Consider the following 9,913-nt stretch of genomic DNA (forward strand, 5'->3'; position numbering starts at 1 on the left):
TCAGTTGCAACTTTTTGCAACTTTCGCTTCTGTGACCATGTTTCTGAAACGGGGTAAAACACGGCGATATGGCAGTTTGGATTCATAGTGACTCTAATTGTGAGTCTAACAAGGAAACATTCCCAAGTGTCCGCCTCCGATCTTATTGAGTTTCATATATGTTGAAGAACACAAAAATCTAAGAGACACGTGTTTTTTTACATCTGCAATGGTCCACATTTAAGGGGTGAAACAACCCCCCAAAGTTTAGCAAAAAATCGGTTTTTTAAAATATTTTTCGTAGGAGCAGTGGAGGGATTTCGACGAAACTTTGCATAAACGTATTCTGTATAAGGACGGTGACAACACAATATTGTTCAGCAATGTTGCACTCCCTCAAGGGGGTGAACTACCCTTCAGGTGACATTTTTTTGTAATATCCATTAAACAAGCACTCCTACTTAAGTTCCACTTACGCGATGTGATTGCTCGCAAAAAATTAAGAAATACGTGTTTTTTGCTTTTTACCAATAAACATTTACACATCGGTTGTAAATAATGAATGTAGATGGTATTAGGGTATATCCCGACTACCTTTATTGGGTTATATCGTGACCAATTCATCGTACATAAGTCGTGTCAACGTGGTAATTCTTCAAAATGTCATTGATTTTCATAACATGCAATTATTTATAAATAAATTAAAAAATAGTTTCAGACGCTAAAATTGTTTCGCAACGGATTCGACGATGCAGTCATCACCCGTTTCCAAATAGTAATACAATCTTCGTGGTGAAACGATAAAATTGGATTTTCAATACCACCTACATTCATTGTTTACAACCGATGTTTAAATGTTTATTGGTAAAAAGCAAAAAACACGTATTTCTTAATTTTTTGCGAGCAATCACATCGCGTAAGTGGAACTTAAGTAGGAGTGCTTGTTTAATGGAAATTACAAAAAAATGTCACCCGAAGGGTAGTTCACCCCCTTGAGGGGGTGCAACATTGCTGAACAATATTGTGTTGTCATCGTCCTTATACAGAATACGTTTATGCAAAGTTTCGTCGAAATCCCTCCACTGCTCCTTCGAAAAATATTTAAAAAACCGATTTTTCGCTAAACTTTGGGGGGGTGTTTCACCCCTTAAATGTGGACCATTGCAGATATAAAAAAACACGTGTCTCTTAGATTTTTGTGTTTTTCAACATATATGAAACTCAATAAGATCGGAGGCGGACACTTGGGAATGTTTCCTTGTAAGAGTGAGTAGCGTACGGTAATGACTTCTAATACTCATGTAACTATAATGATTAATAAAACATGTTGATATATGTACAATTTTTATGACACTGGTTTTTACCCAATTTCGATGCAAATTTTTCAACATTTTTACATACTGTTAGTGCGATTATGAACCCGCCGTTTTTTATTTTTCAAAAACTAATATTAAAATCATTATCAGCAACCTGAAATATCACGCAGTAGCAAATTTTATTAAAAAAATTGTTTGTTTTTTGGAAAACTGAATTAAATTTGTTATCAGCGACCTCGAAAACCCGCCAATATCAAATTTCAAATAGATTACTTGATTTTTCGAATTTTGGCCAGGTTTGACCGATTTTCGCCCACTGTGCGGCGGGGGCATCGAGACGTTCTTTTTATTCCAAACGCTGGCTCTCGCGTATGCGTAGAAGGATATTTCCATCCGGTGAGGGAATATGCGTGAATTGTCCAGGTTGCGTCTATGCCAATACGTCGCGTCACGGAAGCGTCTATCGACTGTTGCAACTGGGTCATCGTGCATTTATGCACCCTCGCCTCCAAAGCGAGGGCGTGGTCCGCTTTACCTTCTCCGTTTTGTCGTGCACTCCCGTAACCGCTCCTTTCTCCGCAACTTTACGCCTATTGGGTTGTTCGGAAAGTAATTTCATTGTTTCCCAACAGAGGACTTAATTTTTTTTTTTACGGCCAACTTAACACTTTAGCCGCATAATCATTATATATTTTGACAGCTGATCTAGCAAGGCTTGCTTGTGAAAAAGTTTGATTGATTCTACGCAGTAGTTTTTCGTTGGTACCCTTTCAAATATGGAAAGTGATAAGCGGCATTTTCGGCATATTTTACTTTTTTTTACTATCGAAAAGGTAAAAATGCTGTTCAAGCAAGAAAAAAATTATCCGATGTGTATGGAGAAGATGTATTGACGGAACGCCAGGGTCAAAACTGGTTTGCAAAATTTCGATCCGACAATTTTGATATTGAAGATGCACCACGTTCTGGAAGGCCACTTAACGCTGATGAAAACACAATAAAGGTATTGATTGATGAAAACCGGCGAATAACAACTCGTGAAATCGCTGAGAGATTAAATTTATCGAATTCGACTGTTCGTGATCATTTGAAACGCCTAGGTTTAATCTCAAAGCTCGACATATGGATTCCTCGTGTTCTTGCGGAAAGAAATTTGTGTCATCGCATTGACGTCCGTGATTTGCTTCTCAAACGTCAAGAAAATGATCCATTTTTGAAGCGCATCATCCCTGGGGACGAGAAAGGGGTTGTCTACGACAATGTTACACGCAAGAGATCATGGAGTAAAAAAGATGAACCGGCTCAAAGAACTTCGAAAGCCGAAATTCATCAAAAAAAGGTGATGGTATCCGTTTGGTGGGATTTCAAAGGAATCGTTTTTTTTTTTGAGATTCTACCGAACAACCCAACGATCAATTCTGAAGTGTACTGTCCCCAGCTGGACAAATTGAATGATTCACTTAAACGGAAGAGACCAGCATTGATGAATAGAAAAGTGTAGGGTTTCGCCAAGATAATGCGAGACCTCATACAAGTTTCTTAACTTGCCAAAAGCTTCTACAGCTTGGATGGGATATACTGCCACCCCCACCATATTCTCCAGATCTGGCACCTTCTGATTATTACTTGTTCCGGTCTCTACCAAATTTTTTTGGACGGTAAAACCTTTACTTCAAACGAGGAGGTCAAAAATCACCTGGATCAGTTTCTTGACAGCAAAAACCAAACATTTTATGAGCGTGGAATCATGCTACTGCCAGAAAGATGGCAAAAGGTATTGGACCGGAATGGACAATATATAATTCAATAAAATATTTATTCGCTATAAAAATCGTCTTTCATTTTCATAAAAAAAAAACGAAATTACTTTCCGAACAACCCAATATAATATTGGTCTTGACTCCTTGTCGCTCCCACCATTCATTTGGGTACAATGGGAGTCAGACGATGTGGACCCATGGGGCATTTGCTCGAGGGCGGGGTGACTAATATCTAACGCGTGACAAGATCTTTCCATCTACAGTTTGAATACCTCGTGTCGTGACATGTGGCACATATGCCCGCCATTGGCTGAGGTGTTATTGACGATGCACCTTTGATGTTTTCGGTACTGCATTGATAATGATTAATGTTCCCGTAGATGGATTTTTTATACGGAGGTGGTGGATTCAGAATATTCGAACAGGTGAATAGAGGAGGGTTTTCGGGGGTAGCAATTTTGTTAACGCATAAGCGCATATTACGCATGACGTAGAACTTTCTGGGTGACCCTACCGTTTGCGTCACGACTACAATGTTGGCTAGGTTGCGATATCGCGATATTACTAGAGTTCTAAATCCAGTAAGCTACGTCAGAAACGAAGAGAAATTCCCGGTAATTTATCGGTCATTTCTCCAAAGCCTTTTTTATCGAGAAATTATGAGAATTTGAATTTTTCAACAGAGCGAACGAGAGGTTTCGATTAGCTATAGAGAAACATCGTAGAGGGGAATTTCCGTTGTACGTTCTCCGTAGCCAATGAAAACCTCCCATTCGCTTCGTCGCGGAATGAAATATCAGTTCGTTTGAAACAAATGGCATGGAATTTTCCATGACGTTGTACATACGTGAATATTTTTAGCTGGAGGTAAATACGACCCTATAATCAATATTTTCTAATGGTAATTATTACTCTTTAGGTTGAACTTTGAAGTTGATTGGAAAAAAAAAAGTTATTTAAACGAAGAAACCTAAAGTATAAATACCAAAGTTAACGTTCTCTTAAATTCTCAATGTTCCCGGTAACTTACGGTATGTTTCACAGTCACCTTCTCGAATTTAATGTTACCGAGAATTTTCGAACTCTACATATTACCGACAAGATTCTTCGGAACATTTTAGGCGACGTGTCGCCATTTTGTAGTAGGGAGAATTCCGTCGATAGAAAGTGTTCTGTGATAAATGGCAATACTAGGATCTACTGTACAGGATATCCCAAAACTCGTAGCGATGACTGACTCTGTTGGAAGTTGGTGAAATTTAAAGGCAAAACTTTCTCTTCGACTTTTTTCGTCAGGTGATTATTTACCGAGTTATTAACGAATGAAGTTGGCCAATCAGCAGGCGTGCGAAATTCAACCGGGACAGTACTAGTGCATATTTCAGTGTTCATGTACCCCGCATTACCCAGACCCTTATTTTTCATTTTTCTTTTTCTTTCTCTTTTAGTCTCAGATCATTCAATCAATTTACGACATGATGACGATAATTCAAATAACAAACTTGATTGACTCTTAAGTCATCTGCCATTATTAATACATTAATTCATTGAACACATTTAATTGATTTAATTAATAAGTCATTCACTAATTTCCTTAGATGCTATTTTTTAATTATTTCAATTTGAGCCGCTCTGATTTGAAGGGTGTTTCACTTCACCTTAACGCGTTAACCAGACTCATTTTGTAACATTATCCGGCACATTTTTTTTAGCGTACAACGTATCATTAATTTTCCTCCCTTCCATTTCTTTTTCCCCTCCCTCGCCCCCTGGAGTCTCGGCCTCAAACTGTGAATTTCTTTCACGAGAAATTGCGGGAAAACTGAAGGAATAAAACAACTCGAGACGCAATAAACAAGTCCTAGGAGAAAGAGGACGGAAGGTTTGCCGAAGATACATCCCGGACAATTGAATTTGATCCCCTTTTCCCAGCAGTCCGAAGAGAGGAAGAGTCCGAGCGGATGTTTCCGATTGAATTTCCCAGGATGTCTCCGTGAACCAGAAGCAGGCCAAGCCACGGAGAAGTCCGCAAATCTGGACATAATCTCGAGACGAGAAAATCCCGTAACGCGGCCTTCCTCGGGGAAGACGCGAGGAAGGTGGTCCCTCCTCGACCTCGTCCTTCGCTCCTCCGCCGGGCGCAAATAAATCACACGAAAAGTGGCACGGAACACCCTCATCGAGTGGCTTAATTCGAGCGGAAAATCTTGACGCGTCGTTCCACTGGCAAAACGAAGAGAAGGTCTGGGAGAAGGAGAAAAGAGCAAGGGCCCCCGAATGGCGAGACGACCTCGCGCGGCGTTCCCGGGACTCGGACCACCCTCTTCGGGGAAACGAGGGACGCCGAAAGGACCGGGGAGAAAGAGAGGAGAAAGAGACGCCCGGAAAGTGGTCGAACGGCCGAGAAACGAGCGGCGACGTTTCCTTCGAGAAGGCTCGCTTCGAGGTCACTGGGTAAATGGGTCTTGCAGCGCGTTCACGTGGGTCTAGCTTGCGGATTCTCGCGTGCTCATTGGCACGTCAGCTATTCACCGGGAATCGGAGTAACGTAGGATCGAGAATTTTACTTCTAAGAAAGTATTACTTTATTTCGATAGGTTTGGCACAATATTAGGATTAAGGGATAATTGACAGAGCAAACGCCCTTTGTTTACGACAACCGTGGTGGGCCCCTCCGGTCGTTGACTGATCCACCCTCCAGAGATTAAGGAGAAAATCCCATTAACAAGGCCCAAACGAAATCTTGACCGTCCTGGAAGAAAGGTCTGGAGAGGGGGTCAACCGAGGTGTCCTACGAGGATTGTTAGAAATCGATGAGTAGTCGAAGAGACGAAGCCCTTTAACCTGTTAAGGTGAAGTGAAACATCCTTCAAATCAGTCGATTCGAATACAACACTTTTTTTTAAGGGCATTAGAACAAACTGTCCGAAACTTTTACACGTCACTCCTGATCATCTAAGAATTGTCCTGACACGTTCAAAATTTAGATTTTTCAAACAAAATTTTTTAACACTCCAGACCAAAACCAAAATGGCGTTGAGCTCTCATATTTCGATCAATATACAATTATCGAAGGCTCTGATATGAGAATCGAAAGAGTCAGGACAATTTTACGACAATTTAGAACACTCTGGTAATCGATAAACTCGCATTTGAACGGGATAAAGGCAAAGAAAGTGTTGTATGCGCTTGTATGCCAAAACGATGGTAATACGACGTCTCGGAGTGAAGATTTAATTGACCTGGAAATCACAGATGGCGCAGGGGGTCCCTCTTCAATCAATTAGGGCCCCAGGAAGCATGAATCCAGAGGATTTCTGGAGTTTTACTTCGATCTCTTTATAATTATTGTACGAAAACGACAGGTGGAGTATGCCATTTGGTACAATACCCAATATAATTCGACCCAGCTGTCAATATAAAAACGAACGTTGGCAACGTAGGCGTTTAGAAAAATCTTCTTTATCGACGTCGATCAAGTTCCTCGACGTGTTTCACTTCACCTTAACCGTGTTTGACGTCATGAAAACACGTTTCAAATAGGTCGACACGGTTAACAGGTTAAGAAGTACGAAGTATAATTGTAATTGTTATATTTTCTTGAATTTTAAACAAACTGAACATCCTTTTGAAAAGTATACCCTACAGTTATTTCTTTCCGTCGATCTGGCGCAGTCTCCGAATCGCAGTAATCATTTCTGGAATAGTACCTATATCGTGCATCTAGGAAAGAAAGTGGGCATTTGTAGGACGCGCTTGGAGTTTTCTGACGAGTGCACAAAAACGCAGTCGAATGATGCAATCTTCGTACGTGTTGCAAATGCTTGCTTGTCACCGAGATGATGATGATGTCCCATGGCTTGCGATCAATGCGTGGTAGCAAGTTTGAGTGTAAACGCGGAGACATGAAGGTGAAACCGAAAATGTCCTAGGTAGGACATCTCAGAAGGTCTATCTGCGCATGCGCGAGCATTGTTTCATTTCCATCGCTCTGGCTGATTGAAAATCGTCCATTTTCCGGACCCTCTGCAGGCGGGAAAGTCATGAAGCTTCGAGATTTTACATTTCTGAGCCAGTCATGCTACTGGACCGACGTGGACTTGGAGCGGAAACTTTAGGTGTTAGAAAAAAGTCTAAATTATTGCAACATTTGTCAAAATGCCCGACAGATTTTCGATCGCTGAAACACCCAAGCTGTTTATTGATTGCTTTTATCAGAAAAGTAAAGAAGATATTAACTGATAAAGTGAAGCGATTGTTGAAGTCGTTTCGGTAGAAAACGATTGTTCGGCTTCGAATGCTTAGAATTGTAAATTCTGTAGCTCGAAGGAAGGAAGAATTATCGGAACGTGATAATGAACGGAAAAATTATGTCGGAATTTTATGAGAAACGCGATAATATTTACGCTGCTTATTAATAGTGACGTTATTTTCGTTGAAGCAGGCTCAAGGTATTTTGTAACCTTGGCCCAATTATTACGCGAGGCACTTTCGCTTGTCATGGAGTACGCGAGCATTCTTACGAGTTTCACACATAGTCAAGTGCGATCTCGAGTGATATATTTCTTTTGGTAATCCAATAATCCGATTTATCGATACAGCGAAACCGACCAATCTTCGAGCTGAGGCAGATTTATATTTATCTTTCAGATAATCCATGAATTGCCCAGCGTTTTCTTTTCGCATAAATATACATTTTTGTCATACAAAACAATGAAAGTTGTAATTACTGATCACAAATTGGTATTTTTACCGTGGCACCTAATTGTACCGAGTCAGGACGGCTAGAGAGAAACTATCAGAGATTTTAGAAATTGTTCGGATTACCACTTTTTTATATTTAACCTGATCTTTTATTCTTTGATAATATCACATCTCTTTTTCAGTGGTTCGAATTACTTCATATAAATTATTGTCATTTTCTATTTTGATACTTGACCAAGTCAGATTATTAAATTACGTTTTTTTGATGTAACAATTGTGAATCCGAGTTCAATGTACAATTTTTAATGTATAATCCGACGATTATTGCGTTATTTAAGGTGAAGTGAAACACGTCGAGGAACTTCATCAACTTCGATAGAGAAGATTTTTCTAAATGTCTACGTTGCTGACGTTCGTTTTTATATTGACAGCTGTGTCGAATTATATTGGGTATTGTCCCAAATGGCATACTCCACCTGTCGCTTTCGTATAATAATTATAAAGAAATGGAAGTAAAACTCCAGAAATCCTCTAGATTCATGCCTTCTGGGCCCTAATTGACTGCGGAGGGACCCCCTGCGCCATTTGTGATTTCCAAGTCAATTAAATTTTCACTCCGAGACCTGGTATTACCATCGTTTTGGCAAAGAAGCGCATACAACACTTTTTTTACCTTTATCCCGTTCAAATGCGAGTTTATCAATTACCAGAGTGTTCTAAATTGTCGTAAAATTGTCCTGACCCTTTCGATTCTCATATCGGAGCCTTCGATAATTGTATATTGATCGAAATATGAGAGCTCGACGCCATTTTGGTTCTGGTCTGGGTTGAGTTAAAAAATGTTTTCCAAAAATCTAAATTTTGAATGTGTCAGGACAATTCTTAGATGATCAGGAATGATGTGTCAAAGTTTCGGACAGTTTGGTCTAATACCCTTAAAAAAAAGTGTTGTATTCGAATCGACTGATTTGAAGGGGGTTTCACTTCACCTTAAAATCTGTCGATGAGCGCGTATTGCGACGTCTTCCGACAAAAGAGGGAGAATCCCTAAGCGAAGTACTTGTTCGAAGAGTCCATGACATCGAATAAGTCTTGGACTTCTAGATCCGTCCCGATCCGCTTAAGCTTCAGAGATTAAGTTGGCGTCGATCGTTGGACGAGCTCCTTTCAACGAAGGAATCGACCGTAAAGAGATCTCTTATTCTCTCGAGCTCGCTCCGAGCGATTTACAACAATGGCCGTCTCTCGTTCCCCGCTTCTCGTTCTCTTCCTCGATGCATATATCTCCGGTGATTTATAGGTTTCACTGCAGGACCGACGTCGGGACAAAGCGGGGAAACATCGTGAAATGAAAACTCACTCGGGAAGTACCCCGAGGATGACAAAAGTGAGCCACGTCGCTGCCACCCAACTACAGCTAGCATGATCGACAAATGTACGCGAATAAAAAGTATTATCTATTGGAAGAAACCGAGATAACTTGCTTATTATGGAAATACCGAAAAGGATTAATTACCATTAGTTAAACCCAGGGACATACTACATAAAGGTGACGCTTCAGTTTCTAAATTCTATCAAAATTACCATTATCGACAATAAAAATATACCTATGATCCTACAGCGGGTCCATCGTGAATTCGAATAACATTGAGAAGCGGAGACGCGGTAGCGCATAACTTTTCTTGAAATTCGAAAAAGCGTGGGGCAACGTGGTAAAAAATAATGTCAGAATGTTGGGGAATAATTTACGTGCAATGTCGCTTGCCGTTAAATCGATGTAAAATCGTTCCGTGACCTTTCAGGCAGATGTTGGGAAAACATTTTCGCGGGACATTCGTCGATCGCTCGTCGAATTTGCCGGCCCCTCGAAAAGTAACCTCTCCTCGAACTACATTCGGTTCACGTGACCCATTCGAGATATATCATCGTGAATATTCATGCCGCCTGTGTCCTAAATATGGAAGAGTCTAATCCTTGCCGAGTGGGCTAGCAAATGAGGCGAGATCTGCTCTCCATCGAGCCAAAAACGCTCTCGTAGCCGAGATACTCTCTTCACTTTTCCTCAAATACTCTCAACCTCGTACCTTATTCGTAGTCGTCCTTATCGGTGCTGCTTGAAAGCGATAAAACCTCACCTATCCTTCTGCATCTCCT

Source organism: Orussus abietinus, unplaced genomic scaffold (assembly GCF_000612105.2).
Source record: "Orussus abietinus isolate OABI.00-Male unplaced genomic scaffold, Oabi_2.0 scaffold452, whole genome shotgun sequence".
In the NCBI taxonomy this organism is placed as follows: Eukaryota; Metazoa; Arthropoda; class Insecta; order Hymenoptera; family Orussidae; genus Orussus; species Orussus abietinus.